This window comes from Protopterus annectens, chromosome 2.part1 (genome assembly GCF_019279795.1).
Source record: "Protopterus annectens isolate FY-2018-M chromosome 2.part1, PAN1.0, whole genome shotgun sequence".
In the NCBI taxonomy this organism is placed as follows: Eukaryota; Metazoa; Chordata; order Ceratodontiformes; family Protopteridae; genus Protopterus; species Protopterus annectens.
Genome location: NC_056729.1, coordinates 912520689 through 912539146, shown reverse-complemented (window position 1 = coordinate 912539146; position 18458 = coordinate 912520689). Strand labels below are relative to the sequence as shown.

Sequence of the window (18458 nt, the reverse complement as noted above, 5' to 3'; positions counted from 1 at the left end):
ATACAATTTAAACCCCATAGAAAAGATATGGCGGTTAATAATTTTCTTCATGTTAGTAGTTCTCACCCCCCACATTTATTAGAATCCCTACCGTATGGGAAATTTAAGCAGATTTTTGAACATACTTCAGAAAGCCATTTGCTTGAACAGGGATTTATGCTAGTGAAGGAGAGGTATTGCAAAGAGGCCATTTAGAAGCGTCTATTGAGAAAGCTAAAAACGGAGTAAAATATGGCATTAGTGGTTCTTCCACTGTAGCTGGGAGTAAAATTTATAGGCCATTTGGAGGTGAAATAAGGATGAAGGGAAAATATTTTTTATCAGTAAATTTTCCCCTTTTTTTCTGTTATGAAGAATTTAGTAGATAGTCTATGGCCTGTTTGTTGTGATGATGAATTGGGATGTTTATTTCCTAAGAAGTTTCCATTTTCCTATGAAAGATATAGCAATGTAAAAGAAATTCTTAATTTCAAAGGCAAAATGGTTACAAGAAATCAACTGGGATGTATAAATGTGGAAAATCTAAGGTATATGTGAGGGCGAGAAATATTTCTAGTACCAGAATTAATGGTAAAAGGTATACGACTAGTGATAGGTTTAACTGTCTCTCCTGCAGTGTGGTGTACTTAGTAGGCTGTGGATGTTCTCCCCCCAAATGGTATATTGGCCAGACTAAGCCAATGGTTAAAGTTCGCATTTTGGAGCATTTGGGCGATGTTAGAAATAAGCAATTAGATGGTCCTATTGCAAATAATTTTTTATAAGGTACATGGACATGATGAAATTTTTTTTACTGCATTGGCCAAACCACAATCAGTGGGTGGGAGCAATTTTGCACAGAAGTTATTAGAGTTGGAAAGTAGATTTATATTAAATTGTAGAACACTTGCACCTAGAGGTCTTAATCTGGACATCAGTTTGAATGTTTAACTTATATGTATAGTTCCACTTTGTTATATGCATGGATGACTATGGGATGTGGCTCTTTAAGGGCTGTTGAATTATTTAATTGTTAACTAATTATTTAATTGTATTAATTGAGAATTTGTATAAAAAGACTGCTTGGTGTGTGAAATGTTATTCATCTGAAGGCATTGAGTCGAGGTACCAGAACACTATTAAAATCGTTGCAGTAATTATGGCTCCATTTCCTTTTTTTTTGTGTTGTTTCTTTTGGCGGTTTTGAGATGTCTCTGCCCAGTTAGCAAAACTGTATTCCAGGACTCCATGCAAGAAGGCTGGTGCTTTTCTATGGCCTGACATATTCCTGTATGCTTTTGTACCCTTTCCATTAACATCCAGAGTCATTCTGAAGATTCAGAAAGACTCTCTAAAGGCCATTGTGGCGACTCTCCTCTGGCCCTGGCAGCAGTCGTTCTCCTTTGTTTTGAAGATATTCAAGGCCAATTATCACAAGCTTCCTCACAGACTGGATTTACTCTGACAAGATCAGGAGTATTTGATGCAGCCTGATCCCCAAAGAACAACTGCCTGGATGATTAGAATTTGAATAACTTTTGGGCACCTTTTCTTTGAGGACATGCAGCAGGTATTAATGAAGGTAATAAAGCCTACTACTAGTTTTATTTTGTAAGATTCATGGGTTAGCACTGGGCTAAACTGCCCTTGTGGGCCATTTTAAGCCTCGCCAATTATCCCATGTAAGAATAAAACCCTGTACCTTGTGTCTATAAGATAAACACTTTAACCATTATACTAACCTCCCAACCTCAAAGAAAATCTTATATTAGCAAAGGGAGAATATTTTCTAATTCTTGCCAACAAAAGAGCCAGCACCCATTCGGTATTGGTGTTTCTTCTGGTTCTACGGTATTTGTGTGAGATACTATCCTCTGGCTTTGCTCCTCCTTCAAGGTTCATGTGTTGTCCATTTAAGCATATCTGGTCATGGACCCCTTCTTTCAATACAACCTCATATTTTTAAAGGGAGTGTTGCTTAAGAAGCTTCCTAAAAAAACAGGTGGCACCTCCCTGAAGTCTTAATTTTGTGTTAGAAAAATAACTTTTGTTCCATTTAAAGCAGCTTATCAAGCTGACTTGCAGTTCTTAACATGGAAGACAGTTTTACTAGTTGTTGTGATCTCATGGTGGGTCAGAATTCTCATTTTCCACAAAGATAAAGCTTCTTTAAGAACGAATCCTTCATTTATGCCTGAAGCGATATCCGAATTTACCATAAACCAAGTTATATGCCTTATGTTTTTGTTTCCAGAACCTAAAAATTAGAGAGAAAGGATACTCTATATACTTTGGATGTCCACATACAATTCAGGTATTGTCTAGATAGAACAAAATATTTCAGAACTTCTAATCGGCTCATTTTTTGTGAAGGTAATTAGAAAAAAAAGTTTAAACAGTTTATTTCAAAATGGTTGTCTCATGATGTTATTTTTTTTATACTCACCACAACAAAACAATTCCAGGCAGGTTCGAGTCTCACTGTACCAGGGCCTTGGCTTCATATGTAACTCTTTGGAAAGCATCAACGTTGCCCTCTGTGCACACTTTTACAAAGCACTATAAATTAGATTCCTTTTCCATGTGTATGTTTAAGCTATGGTAATCTACCTATACAGGTAAACTTACAATAACAGATGTTTGAATGATTCCGGCAGCAGTAGCTGCTCCTTCCCTCCCTCCATCCCCCTTATTTTTTGCATATTTATATGCCAAGGTGCGGACTTTTTATTATTATTATTACTATTATTATTATTCCTAGCATTGTCCTCTCAGTGCTTTAGTTTCCATCTCTCTGTTTGCATGAAAGCTCTGAGGGGCTTGGCACCCAAACCTGACTTTTTTGAGCTCAACTTAAGCTGACTAACATTTTGGACATGTAGAACATGCCCTGAAAGCTTTGGAAACTGGCTGGCTGATGTTCATCATGTTACACTGTTGCAGTCATGACTGTAGGGTTCTCCCCTGCCGGCAGGCAGTCCTTGGTCGGACAGAATCCCAAAGTCTGGGTCCGGCATCGGCTGTTCAGCCATGCTCTCTGACGTCAGAGCGCCAGGAGTATAAAGCTGACAGCTGACGCCATGTTCTCCAGTCTTTCTTACCGTGCGGTGATAGCAGTTTGCATTTGCCGGTCGGCTGACTCCTGACAATTTTTGCTAAACGTACTTCAGTCTGAAGACTTTCTTCTCCTACTCAAAGCTAAGTACCCCGTTGGGGAAACTTTTTTTTCTTGCTCCAGTCCGGTGTCAGAAAAAGTTAATAACTGTATTTCTTGTGGGAAGCAAATACCTCATAAGGATTTTCATTCTTACTGTATTCCTTGCTTAGGCCCTGACCACGACGTAGCTAGTTGTCGGTTTTGTGCTAGATTCAATCAATGTACGATTAAACTAAGGTACGATTTTGCATTTCATTACTTCGGTAGGCGCTTTAATTACAAAATGTCATTGGATTCGGTTCCGGCTACCGGAGTTCATAAACGACGCAAGGATAAAGACAGGCCTTCGAGGTCCAAATCGGACGATATTGTACAAGCAGAGCCAGCTTCGGGTTCAGCAGTCATCAGTGAGGAGCTTTTGCAGCCCCTGTCGTCGGCCATTTCGGAACCGATGGCTGAAACGGACTCCCACGAGGAGCCAACTAGGCCTTTGAATATTTTTGTTGCAGGACCTTCGGACAATGCTCCTTCGGATGGGTCCGGAGCCGCTGTGCAGGTACCGGCTTCCGAAGGGGTTTTCAGGCCTACTCAGCTTCTAATAAAGGCAAAGCCAACGACAAAGGCAAAGACTCCTTCCAAATCAAAGACTACAGCTCAGGCCCCTTCTGATCCGGCACCCAATAGACAAGTGGTGTCCCTTGCAGATGGAATACACTCATTTGATCAACACCAAATATCAACTCCCAAAATATGGAAAACTCAAAATATTGACATCCGTTTCATGCAGGGGTGCCAACTCCGGGATTGCACAACAGTGGGGAAAGGGCAAATACCCGTTTTCAATATTTTAAGTTTTCCTCATTTGCAAACCAATATTTTGTGTTGCCGATCAAATGTGAGGCGGACTAGCTGCTGCAGGGTCATTCAGCAATGTTAAGCATGGAGTTTACCAGAAAACTGAATTTAAATATATCTCTATATGGATGATCATAACTCGGTTGTGTATGCTTAATTTTAAAATGCAAGAAAAGATTTATGTCTACTTCGGAAAAGCAGAATAAATTAAGATTTTTTGTATGGATCAACAGGTTACCATTCTTGCCAGCATTCCCTTTGACAATTGACTAGAATAAGTCAAACCATGTAAGAGACATAACTGTACAAAATGCCAAAAATAGCCTCAGTCAGAAGTTTGGACAGAAGGACTTTAGTTACTATGGTTTCCACTGAAGTTACAATGATCCGGTGATTTACACAAAGCCAACAAACAAAACTGAGCTCAACAGCACAAGATGCATACTTTCTAAAGAGAGTAGTAACAGCAGTAAATTCAAAACCTGTCAACAGGATTAGTAGTGAGAAGATGCTAATTATTTGCTCCTGCAATTTATTTAGCAGCCATGTATTCAAAACAATAGTGTCATCTCCAAGAAATAAGGCCTTTGTGCTACTCTCTCCATGCCTACACACACACACACACACACACACACACACACACACACACACACACACACACACACACACAAAATACAACTTGTAAAACCCTGAAACAGCCTTCAAAGAAGTAGACTGATACATATTTAATGTCTGTGAAACTACATGCATAAACTAACACAAGTAAACACAGAGTCAGTATATATCCATATTTCACACATACTGCTTGCAAACAAAAAATAAATATTTCAGTTGTTTAAAATTCAACTTAAACACACAACTGTTTAGCATCACAGTAATTCTGTAGGTGCAAAGGAAAAAGTCAGTAAGCCAGACCTCCAATTCCAAGGCTAGTTCATATGCATAGATACAAGACTGCAACACGTTCCTGTCATAGAGCTAGCGCATTTTTATGCTTTCAGCATCTTACTGATTGGGATGATAATTTGGCATCAGCCTTGTGTTTGCATAAGAGCTGGGTACTCATTTGCTGTATGTTAGTACTGTTATTGTTTGTGTTCTTGAATTATGTCACTAGTAGCATTTGCTGAACATAAACAGGTTTAAGTAAGTTGTGTAAAGGTTGTCAACTATATCTATAAAAATAGCAATGTAAGCCAGTGGCATACCTAGCATATTTGACATCCAATGCTGAAAATTTTTTTAACCCCCACCGAGCGGAGATATGTTTTTAACTGGTCTACTTCATAACATTGAAATTTCATAATGTTGAATTTTATAACATTGAGACCATAACATTGAAAATTCAAAACACTGAAAACCCAAAACATTGAAAACTCAGAACATTGAAAGTGTGATGTTATGTAGTCCAGTCTCACCTACATTCTTACCCTTGGGTTCGGAGCCGAACCTCTGCTCTGACTTGGCCATACTCTAGCTGGAAGTCTTCATTTGGCTCATGGCTAAGAGGTATCCCATGCTGCAACGCGCCTATCCCAAATCTCATTTGCCATTTGTATGCTCGGACGTATTCTCGCTCTTCGCCGTGGCGAAGTATAATTTTTTGATTTATTTCTCGATATTGTAGCACAAAAAGCTATTTTCATAGCTGGTGTGTGTATTGCTTCGGCTGGTTGTGTGGCCTGTTCTTTTTGCCCTTTTTTTCTTGGTATCCCGTTTTGTTTTTGGTGTCTACGGGCTAGGCCCGTTTCAGTTGGAGGACCTAGTCCCCCTCTGTATTTTTGTAGTATACCCGTTAGCTGGTTTTGTTTTGTGCCTGTTCTGGTGTTTTTTTTTCCTGCTTATTCCCTGGGGTAGGTCCATTTAACTTAGAGGACCTAGTCCTCCCTGTGGTTATCACGCGGTCTCTAGGCCATTTTCAGTTAAAGGCTCTAGTTTCCCGTGCTCTATTGCTGGTTATTTTTTGGTGAAGGTGTCCCTACTGTTTTTCCCTGTGTGTGTGTGGATTTTTCTGTCAGCATGTCCAAGGATTCTAAAGAGCACAGGCCTTCAGGCTTTAAAAAGTGTCTGAAATGTAATAATAAGATGTCATTGACTGATGGGCAGTCAGTGTGCGTGTATTACTTGGGGGCTGTTCATCTCCAAAAATCCTGCTTGTTCTTCCACACTTTCAGTCCCTGCATACTGCAAAAGAGGAAGAACAAGATTATTTTAAAAGGATTGCTGAAACCTTCCTTTGAAGAAGACTTGGAGAGGTCTTCTAGTTCCAGATCCTCTCCTTCCAAACCAGATAAAAAACAGATACAAATCCTCAAAGAAACTCTCTCCGGCTCTGTCAGTTTCCTCGGAGCCGCCAGAGAAAATCACCAGAACTATAGTTGCTTCTTCGGCTCCACTGGCTTCGGGGCCGACAGAAGGCAGTGCATCTATTATGTCGACATCGGTTCCCAGTCTCTTGGAGCCGGTGACAGATTTTCCAGTTCGGAGCCAGTCTCCAGTTTTCCGACCGGTTTCTCTGACTCACAGGTCTCCCTCTGCAGGGAGATTCAGATCCCTGACCGTGTCCTCTAGGTCCTCTAGGACCCTTTCAGATGACGATAGAGTGGTGAAGAAACTGCTCCAGTCATCGATGCTGGCTAAATTGCTTTCAGCCGGCCCCGGAGCCCATCATCCCTTCATTTTTGGCTGTTCCTCCTCCGAGCCTTTCTTCGGGGGTCAGAGCTGTTGGTTCCGTCGGATGCAGTGAGGTTGGTTCCAGTAGCCTCTTCTGGCATATCTGCTCCTATCTCTGCTCCGACCACCACGGCACCATCTACGGGGTCCAGGATTCACAGTTCACCGGTCGGACCCGAGAGGGGAAGTCTCAGATTGATGATCTTCGGCTCCTAGTCTTCCTCTCGGTGCTTCGGCTCGGGTGAGCGTGGGCCCGACATCGGCTTCGGACCTCATCTCCTCGGCTCCGAGGGCTACTACTGTATGTTCCACAGTTAGTTGACCTTTGGAGCCAGGGGGATCAGCTTTCAAGGTCATGAGGAGTGTGCTGGCCAGGTCATCAGCTGCATCTTACGGCACCGACACTCTTCCCCCCTCCAGCACCGATATCCATCTCGGATCACCCTCTATCCAGGGACAGTGGAGATCGAAGGCCTCAGGATACTTCCATGAGTGGTCCCCAACTTTCTGAGGCCTCCTCAGAGTTTTTACCTGAGGAGCCCCCCAGAGAGAGAGTGTGCAAGAGGAAGCACATTGACTCCCAAGATGAGTCTCTCACGTCTGACACCGACCTCGAGGAGTCAGAGGGGTCCCCCAGGTTGTCTTCTGATGATATCTCTTTCTCAGATATCCTGGAAATATTGAGACAGACAGGCGACTGGCCCTCCAAAGCTCCATCTGAGGAGGAGTCAGTGTTCCTGAAGGCCTTTGGGTCTCAACCCTCCGCCTCTTGGGTTTCTCCTCTGTTCGATGAGCTCCTGGACCTCGTTTGTTGAAAGGTATGGGAAACTCCAGACACTGTGGAACCGGTCCCTAGGAGACCCAACAAGTTTTTGTCCACTCTCCCCGACAGAGAATTTCTTACAAAAGGCGTTCTAGAAGATGCCATGGTGGTGACAGCAGCCACCAAGAAGTAACTTGCAGAAACTTCATCTACCGTCCATCCCCCCTAACAAGGAGTCTAGTGCGATGGACAGGTATGGGAAGCGTGTGTTCTCCTCAGCGACCTTTACACTGTGGTCGCTGAATTATTTGTCGGATTTTACACGGCTCCAGAGAGATCTCCTAAAAGAGCTGGGAGATTCTCTACAGGGTAACATTTCTGATGCTGTGGCTCAGAAGGTCAATGCTCAGATGTCTACCCTAAATTCTATTGCCAACTCCTACATGAGGCTGATCTCTTACACAGCTGACGGAGCGAGTAAAGCAGCGGGTTCCGGAGTCTCTTAGGAGACACTCCTGGATGCGCTTGTGCAATTTCGCGGAGGCCTTCAAGTCTACGTTCACCAGTGCCCCATTTGATGGTTCATCGTTGTTCAGAACCAAGGTGAAGGAGACACTGACTAGGTGCGAGCAGGAAGGAAAAACCCTGTCTGCCGTGGGAGTCCACTTTTCCATGCCTTCTAGACCTTACCCCAAGGGCAAGAAGGGTGGGAAAATGTGGGTCAGGAAGTTGCAGACATTTTTTCAGGGCACACAAAATGATTCCCCCTTCGGAGGAAGGGGAGGCGTGGAAATTCAAGTAGACTCTGCCCTAGAGGCAGAGGAGGCCCGCGTAACCAGGGTGACCGTGATTCCTTTCATGGTTCTCCCTACCAGCATTCCTGAAGGGAGGCCCGACTGTGCGTCTCCGGAGCCGGTCGGGGGTCACATTTCTTTATACCCAGAAGCCTGGCAAGAAGTCACCCAAGACGAGTGGGTATTAAAGATAATTTCCAGAGGTTATCATATCCCCTTCTGTTCTCCTCCCACGCCATCCAAGAGAATCCCAGACGTTCCACCCAGTCACCGGGATTCTGCAACTTTAGAAGTACAAAAGTTGCTCTCGAAGGGAGCCATCCAGCCTGTCCCCGCAGACCAATTGGATTAGGGACTTGCTCCGGATTATTTTTGGTGCCGAAAAGAACAGGGGACCTGAGACCCATCTTGGATCTCAGCTGTTTGAACCTTCATGTAGAGAAGTCCAAATTCCACATGGTCACATTACAGTCAATTCTCCCTCTATTAGGGAAGGATGTATGGATGTGCTCCATCGACCTCAAGGGTGCTTACTACTTATATTGAGATGGACAGGGCATCCAGAAGTCATTTATGCTTCTGGCTGGGAGCCATTCATTTTCAGTTTCGCGCCCTGCCCTTTGGTCTCATCACAGCCCCCAGGGTGTTCACCAAATGCATGGGAGTGGTAACGGCTCACTTGAGACGTCAGGGATTCCAAGTGTTTCCATACCTGGACGACTGGCTCCTGTCTGCCACCACCACGCATCTACTGTTACAGACCAGGGATGCCACCATTGCGCTGTGCAAAAAGTTGGGAATTACTCTGAATTGGAAAAAATCTGCCTTGTTGCCCTCGCAACGTGTCACCTTTATCGGTGCTGAATTAGACACTGTGCTCATGAGGACCTTCCTACCAGAAGAGAGAATTCAAGTCTTATAACAGCAAGTGTATGCCTTCCTACCATTGAAGAAGGTCAGGGCAAAAGTGGTCCTCAAGTTGTTAGGGACCTTAGCTGCCACGATTATGCTAGTTCCTCTAGCAAGACTACACATGAGGCTTCTTTAGTGGCTGCTTTTCGCCCAGTGGTCACTTCAGTATCTTCCACTCTCCCATCCTAGTCTGATTACAGACAAGTGCAAGCAGGATCTGCGCTGGTGGCTTCAGACCAGCAATCTCAACATAGGCATCCCCTTTGTTTTACCTTCCCCAGTTGCCACAGTGACCACGGATGCCTCCCAGATTGGGTGGGGGGGCATTATCCCTTCAGGACAGTCCAAGGCACGTGGCAAGAGCACGAGACTCATTTGCATATCGATGTCTTGGAGATGAGAGCTGTGCTATTAGCGTTGCAAGCACTTCAGAGTTTTCTTCCTCTTGGGATGATTGCAATCCACTCAGACAACATGTCGGTGGTATGGTAGCTAAACAAACAAGGAGGAAGCAAGTCGTATCCCCTTTGCAGAGAGGCACTTCGTGTGGCAGTAGCAGTGTCTTGGCAACGCACATTCCGGGGAAGTCCAGTGTGATTGCCGACAGGCTGAGCAGAGCTATTCTGATGCCTCACGAGTGGTCCCTGAACAAACAAGTTGCGGATCAGATTTTCCACAGATGGGGTCAGCCTTGCTGCAACCTATTTGCCAGTCGCCTCATTGCCAAGTGCAGCAGCTATTTCACCCTTATCCCCTCGAAGAGGGAGGCACCCAGGGATGCTCTAGTTCACGATTGGCCCTCCAGTCTTCTCTATGCCTTTCCGCCAGTTCCCCTGATAACAAAGGTTATTCAGAAAGCACAATCCTTGGGAAGCAAGATGATACTGATTGCACCACACTGGTCTCATCAGATTTGGTTTCCTTTTCTCCAACCCTATCTAATGGACGATCCGTGGATTCTGGGCCCAGAGCCAGAACTGCTGACTCATGTCAGGGCAGCTCCATCCATCTGTTCAGACCCTCATGTTGACAGCTTGGCTGCTCCAGTTCTGTCCCTAGTCAGGCTTCATGATTTTTCCCCTGAGGTGGTTCATATCCTGTCTTCTTCCCATAAGCCTTCTACTAGGAAGATTTATTTCAGCAAGTGGAAGAGATTTTCCATTTGGGCTTGTGAAAGGCAGATTGATCCTTATACAGCTCCTGTTTCATCAGTTTTAGAATTTCTTTCTCAACTGTTCAGCCAGGGATCAGCTGCAGCAACTATCAAAGTGCAGTTGGCAGCCATTTCTACCTTTCATGTTGCTAATGAACTCAGTCTAATGTCGCACATACTTTGTAGGGCTTTTCTCAAAGGGACTATGCTACTTCGACCTCCAGTCTTTGATACTGTAATCCCATGGGACCTCCATTTTGTGTTACAGCAGCTTACCTCGTCTCCCTTTGAGCCTGCAGCTACTTGTGACATTAAATTTTTGTCTTGGAAGACAATCTTTTTGATGGCCATGACATCGGCTAAGCGGGTCTCTGAGCTCCAAGCTTTATCAGTCCGGCCCCCTTACTTGGTGTTTCATAAGGACAGGGTTTCCCTTAGACCTAATCCTTCCTTTATACCAAAGGTTTCTTTGGTTGTCAACCTCAACCAGTCCACTGAGCTGCCTGTGTTTTTTCCCGAATTCTCTAACGAGGCAGAATTTAAGTTTCATCAGTTAGATGTTCATAGACAATTGCGCTTCTATAGGAAATCAGATCAACTCTGTCTCATTCTCAGACAACAGACTTGGGTCTCCAGTTTCTAAAGTAACTCTGTCCAGATGGATTTCTAGTTGCATTTCCTTCATTTATACTTCTAATGGCAAGGAATTACCCTTTAAAGTGAAGGCTCATTCTACAAGATTGGTGTCTACCTGTACTGCATTTCAGGCTAGAATGCATATGGATGATATTTGTGCTGCAGCTACATGGGCATCGCCTCACACCTTTATTAGTCACTACAAATTGGATCTGACATCAAGAGGCAGATCTTCCTTTGGTTCCACAGTGCTCAGGAGTGTTTTTCACCGAGCCACCCAAGGTTTAGGTGTTAGGGACACTGTCCCAAGGTAAGAATGTAGGCGAGATTGGACTACATAACATCAAGAAGTTATGTACTCACCATAACGTTCGATGTATGTAGTCCAGCTTGCCTCACATTTTTACTAACCCACACACCTACCCCCTCCTGGAGGACCTAGAGGTTTAGTCTCTGTTTTCAACACTTCTTTTTGATTAGTTGGGTTGGTTCTTCCTCTCAGCGTGTTGGTGTGTGTGTATGTGAGCTTGCAGCAAATAAGATCTGGGGATAGGCGTGTTGCAGCATGGGATACCTCTTAGCCATGAGCCAGTTGAAGACTTTGAGCTAGAGTATGGCAGAGTCGGAGCTGAGGTTCGGTTCCGAACCCAAGGGTAAAAATGTGAGGTGAGATGGACTACATACATCGAACGTTGTGGGAGTACATAACTTCTTGTTTCATAACATTGAAAACTACATTGCACAAATAAATAAGATCCCCTCCATCTACAACACCACCTAACAAACACACTTTCTACTACGTTTCTGCAGGGGGCCAAGCCCCCTTTCACCACCCCATATGTGGGGCTGTGTCCCCCACACCCCCTGTGTATTAAATATACCAACTCCAACGTCACACTACAGTGGAAAAAAGTAAATTTTCTAAAGGTTAGAAAATTAACTTTTTTCCACTGAAGTGCAATCTTGGGAGTAGGTATATTTAATTTACGGGGGGGGGGGGGTGCAGAAACATAGTAGAATGTGTGTTTGTTAGGTGGTGTTATAGGTGGAGAGGATGTTATTTACATATGCATTGTAGTTTTCAGTGTTATGAAGCACACTTTCAATGTTCTGAGTTTTCAATGTTTTGGGTTTTCAGTGTTTTGGTCTCAATGTTATGAAATTCAACGTTAGGAAATTTCACTGTTATGAAGTAGACTCTTTTTTAACACCCCACTCCTCTCTGATTTATTGGTTTTCGGTAATAATTATGAAATGAAATAAAGTAATGGCCAGAAAACAAAAACAGTGAAATTTACCTTTTATTGAACTTTGTATTTATAATCATTCCAGTAAAATAAATAGAAATATTACAGTACATACAAGGGAAAAAATTATTATATTACTGAAGAAGGAAAAACTTATTCCTACAAATTGGTTTGTAATTGCATAAAACATTACAATTTCTGTTTTCGAGCCTTAAATTTATCAATGCCTGTGTCACATTTATCTTCTTTGCATATTTATGCTCGACAGTGTAGCCAGATTTGTCAAGCTATTTTCGCTCATAGTTTGTGCAAGAACACCTTTAATTTTAATTTTGAAACTGACTTTCACAGTATTAAGCAACATATACTGAATACTTAGTCCTGGCCATTGACAATTCTACTCAGTTGTCCAGATTTTTACAGAATGTCCAGGTTTTTACCTCATAAAATTTGTTTTCTTCTCTCAAATCAGTAAGGATTGAACTCATTAAAAAATTACATACATTTATCTTTTAGACTTTGCTTCCTTCAAAAAATGCATACTAATATAAATCCTGTTATTCTAGCAACTTTCTAAGTTTAAACTTTCTAAAAGCAATATTTAAAACCTTTCCCTATTTTTGAGCCTTTGGCCCCATTATTTTAGACTTTGTTTAGATTTCTTAAGCTAAGAGGTTAAGAAGTATGCCCCCCTCCACCACTGCTTTCATGGCAGACAGAGACGTTTGTTATTTTTTCGGTGACCAAGAAGAAACAAATTTAAATTTGGAGGATGTGGAAGCTCGTCCCCACATTGGGGATGCAAGGAAGGCTGGAGCCTGTCCCCCCTTACAAGAAACACTTACATTTCAGTGAACCTGGTCATCGGGTTTAATCTTTGGTGAGGCATAGTGGAAAGATTTACTATATTCTTGTTTTAAAATCAAGAAGACTATACATTAAAATCATGCTTGACTTTGCTGCATTGGTGCCTATCAAGCAGTGAAGCTGCATTGTTTATTTTTTTTCTGTAAATGTCCTGGCGATCCATTAAGTCTTTGGTCCATGTATGCACTAAAATTTCACTGACATCAAAATGAAATATTTCCCCCAACAACCTGTTCAGCAGTTTGTCTATGTATATACAAGCACTAAAAATAAAAATTTCCCCCCATTGACTCCTTCAGCAATGTGTCTCAAGTATGCACAAGCACCATGAAACACTTCCCCAGCGACCCCTTCAGCAGTCTGCCCAGGTATGCCTAAGCACCAGAGTGAATCATTTCCTCCAGCTATCCCTTCAGCAGTCCATCCATGTATGCACAAGCACCAAAATTAATCATTTTTCATAATCATAATCAGTTTCTCTTAATTGTAAAATTAATCATTTAGTTGCATGTCCATTTATGCACAAGCACCGAATGACATATAAATGAAACACTTCCCCCATTTTCAGTGGTTTGCATTGCTTCAGAGTCGAGTTGTTTATTTCTACTGCTCAGTCTCTCTGTCTCTGTATTGCACAGTGGCACTACCCCCTTACTCTTTGCAGTCGGCCACAGGGGTAGTACAAGAAGACATAGGAAGGGTGGGAGGCACGCAGAGCATCTTTGTTGTCCATTTAGGATGGGTGTTGCCGTTTCCTTTAAAGGGTGAAAAAATATTTGAGCAAAAATATATATTTTTTTTTTTAAATTTTACACCCCCCTTACTGGGAACGGGACTGCACCATCCCACCCCTGTTAGTACGCCTTTGATGTAAGCATATCATAATTGAACTTTCCTATTGCAGCCATCCAGTCAGCAATAAAGCATGATACAGGAAGATTGCACAACTTGCAGGTACTGTTTCCTTATGGGAACTTGGTGTCCAGTAGGAATAATGACAGTCTCCAAAAGTGTGTGTAGGGGAACAAAGTACTTGCATACTGATGTCTTTGGATGCTTGGCAACCTAAAGGTTCTAATATGTGTGTCAAGAAAAATCTGATGTTCATTATATTGATCACTGCTGCAGTAGCCTTAGCTAAATGGTTTATATCCTGCCAAGGATGTAACAGATGGCCAGCTGCCGAAGCTTCAGGGCACCTTCTTCAGGACTGAGCTGACTAAAAGACAAGTTTGGGCATGAAGCCCTTCAGAGATTTACTGGTGGCAGAGATTATGCTCCTCTGTGGCTTTTGTTTTGACGATTGACTGTATGCTTGTGCTTTCCCTTGCTGGGCAGATAAGCTCCTGTTTGGGGGGAAAAACGTCCATTTTCTTAATTTTGTTGAATTATTACTTTCCTGTTTAGGAAAGTTCTTTTAAAGCTAGGAGTGCTGTATTTTAAAGCACTGTCCTGAGACTGTAATGTTCTTTTAAAAGGAGCACCCATTTTTATTCCTGTCAGTTTAAGAGTAGTGTAAAGTAAATTAAAACTTTTTTTCCTGTGGAAAAATTGTGCTTGTTTTTCTTTTGTGGGGCTAACCTGGTCTTTTAAAGTGCTTTTTGTTGTGTTTTTTTTTCTGTCAAAAAGTAAATTGTGGAATGGAAGTGTTTACCAGCAATTGCTGCTTGTTTTCCCTGAGAAAGAGTATTTTTGCCTTGATCATGGAAAAGACCATCGGTCCCATGATCGGTTCTTCTTCCAACCACAAAAACAGAAAGTTAAGCAAACAGCCTTTGCCATCACAGCAGGCTAGCAGTTTACCTCAGCTGCAAGTGGCCAACTCTGATGTGGCCATTTGTTGTACCTCACACCATTCATCTTTTACCCTGGATCCCACTGTTGTAGCACCTAGAACCACTATTGGACTGGGGGTTAGCCATGTCTATTGTGGCTGTTGGGATCTACTGAAGGGCAGGGGAATGCCACTCTTGTTGGTCCTGGGAGAAGGAACAGGGAAGGTTTCTCTTTTGTGTCAAAATGCTGTGCCCATCCCTGGGGAAGCACCTGCTGCCATTAGTAACATGGTTGAGCCCATTTTCCTTTGATAAAGAAACATTAAACCAGGCATGTATCTACCCCTCCTCAAATTTCTTTGGTAGGAGTAGTTTACTGAGTCTGGCTCAGGGTTAAATTCAAGCTATTGATCCTTAGTAGTTTTGGTAAAAAGAGGGATTCCTCTTTTCCTAAAGAGATTCAAGATTCTGCATCTGAACAGGAAGAAGCAGGGATGAATACATTTTTCCCCTCAGTTTTCTGATCCAGACTCAGAGGAGAGCTCAGTTTGATTCTCCCTTTAGGGGTTTCTCTTTGAGGCAATTACTAGAATGTGCCGGTATCCTCAGTTGGAGAACACCAAGGTTTCTCAGTCACTCAGAAAATACTGTGAGTTGCTACAGAAGGATTTTCTGGAACCCACACCTGTCTACTTTAGAGGATCTGTGTGTTACTAACAACAATTTTATTGATAGTCAATCAACTGCCCCTAAAAAGTCAGATAGGATGTATAAAGTTCCTCAGCCTTTTAAAATTGTATACACTATTCCCAAACCTGACCCAACAACTATAGTTTTAGTTAATCCCACTGCTGCTAAACACTTAGTCAATTCTAATTCTACTCTTTCTGATAAGGATGGGAAAATTATTGCTAAGTATGGGCAATGTGTATGCTTCTTCAACTCTGATTTTCAGAATTTTGAATTGTCAAGCTCATATGTTAAAGTTGTTCTGAAAAATTGTGAGAATATATACAATGTTTTATCTGTGGTTCCTTGTGAGGAAAAATTTGTTTTAAATAATTTATATTCTTCTATTACACGTCACCACTCATTGTTTCCAGTCTGTGTGTAATTTTAGGTTTCTCTTAAATGTAGTTTGTTAGACATAAATATGGTATTCTCTTTGCATAGGCCTAGAAATGCAGCCATATTAATTATCTTCATTTTACATGCAGGTTCAATAGAAACAAATGTTTCTGTAACCTTCAGTCACGAATATTGATAAGAATAAAATGTGCTGACAGAATGTGCAGTACATTAAGTACAAACAGCTGTACTTGCGTATTATCGCAACCACATTTGCAACATGTGATAAATCTTCATGTTTGACACAAAGTATATCTGTCAACTGTAAAAGGTTGCTGTAAAGAGTTGGCTGCTGTTGTGGGACATTGGTAATGGGTTTGGAAGAGGGGTAAGGGGAACATTTCTGTTTGGATGTAGTGTCCTTTACAGACGTCAGGTCATGAATAATGAGATAGACATGCCTGCTCCTTGTCAATGCGGTCAAGAATGATGGTTATTTTGTTGTGGAACATGTTGTTGAATGTGTACTACTCGGAGTGGTGAACAAACTTCATACAGCAAATGAAGTATGGGGAAAAATTAACACATGGCACTTGCAATCATGGCAATAAATTGCAGTTTGTACAGTGCAACTGTAAGCAAGAAAGCCTACATTCACGCTCCTTCCCTGGATCAAAACCCCTGCATTCCTAGTTCAGATCTTACCAATCGTAATGCTATTGAGGAGTGTACGGGATGAATTTTGGTTGGCAATAATCATGACAGGTACATTTGCCTGAAAGGAGTAGTAACATTTCACAGGCTTTGAAAAGTGTCACTTCTCTTGTTCAGACCATGGAGAGTTGGAATTTCTAGTAACATTTACGACCGTAAAGCAGCAGTCATGTGTTTACTTAGGCCAAGGGCACTACCTGCAAACAGCAAATTTGCCTTGTTTCCTGTTCGTATGTGCAACACAGTATGACCCAAAACTGGTTAACAGTTTATAATACCCTTCTTCCATTAACCAACATAGTTTCGCGGAAAACAGTGTAAAGTATGCCACCTCCGAAAAGTGGTTTTGGTAATACGCAAGTACCAAACAGCTTTAGGAACCAAAGTTAGAGGTGTGTAGAAATTTACAGGGTTTTTGGTATTATTAGGAGATACTTAAGAGACACAGAGTCAATTTGTTCTGACTGATAAGCAGAAAGTTATTACAGTGCAGTTCACAAAAGTTTGGTGCAGGCATTTGAGAGTGAGTGCAGAAGTCAGGTCAAATATCCAGCATTCCGTAATTAATTATGTTATTCAGCAGAAAATAAATAATTCTGAGTATGAGTGCAGATGCTAATGATATTGTAATTCAGTCTATTTCAGTTTATCAGTGCTGTTATTGGAGACAGTAAGATTTGACATTTTGAGTACAGAATTTACTCAAGTTATAATGAGTGCAGAAGCTACGAATGTTCTAATTCAGTCTATTTCAGCTCATTAGCACTGTTATTGGAGACAGTATTCGGATATTGTTGACATCTACCTCCATTGTACATAAAACATTTTTAACCGAACTACAGTGCATGCAAACTTTTATTCTGAAAGGTACAAGACGATTTGGCACATAAAGGAGAAACTGGCACCTGTTTAGTACAGTTATGTGTAATTAAAAGATAAAGACATTCATTCCAATCTTCTTCTAGTTTCTTCCAGTTGTTTCCAGTTCATTTCAGTATTCTACAGTCTACGTCTGCCAGGGCTATGGCCACTAGTACTGTTTTAAGGAGGCTTGCATGACTGCGTTCTTGGATCTTCCCAGATGTTAAAAATTAGATTTTAAATTCTCCCTTGGATAAAGATTTAGTGTATGGCCCCTCTGCTGCAGAGGTGATCAAAAAGTGTGATGAAAGTGGAAAACTGATCCAGGGAATCTCTAACTTTGCAGTTTTCTGTTTCCAAATTGTCCAAGAGAGTTTGTCTCCTCATCCAGTTTTGGCAAAAAACAGAATAAACAGCCTTATCAAAATTCAAATAAACAGACATTAAAGAAGAAATAGCAAGAGGGTTCCAAAAAGAAGTCTTGAACCTCCCAAAATGAAAGGCAGACCAGCAAGTCTGAATGACTATTCAAGAGACCTTATGACTCCCTCCCACTCTGGCCTCTTTATTTCTTCCTTCCAGAAAGTCTGAATCTCTATTTTTCTGATTGGCAATAGGCAACTGGGTTCTGAAAATCATTCATTAAAGTTACAGATGACAATGTAAGGAAATTCCTCCTTTCCAATGGGTCATTCCTCATCCTCCGGATCAGACTATTTTTGTTTCCACCTGTACTTTGTCACATTGTGTCCCAATGAGTGATGTGATCAGTTCTTCCTTCCCAGGTGGGGTAGGGTTTTTATTCAAGGATGTTCCTAGTGCCAAAGAAAGAAAGAAAATGGTCGGAGGCAAGTTCTGGATCATTCTTTCCTAAAACTGTTTGTGATGGTACCTAAATTCAAAAATATGTCACTTCACAACTTATCTCCTCTTCCTTTTTCAAGTTTCCTGGTAACACTAGACTTAAAAGATGCTTATCATTGCAACTCTATTCATCCAAACTT

At 41.9% G+C, this 18458-nt stretch overlaps 1 protein-coding gene across 4 annotated transcripts in view; it reads left to right on the top strand.

Moving 5' to 3' along the window:
* DCTD (dCMP deaminase) overlaps nucleotides 1–18458 on the top strand; it is a 1602421-nt gene that overhangs the window by 292921 nt on the left and 1291042 nt on the right. The gene's annotated exons all lie outside the window — the stretch shown is intronic.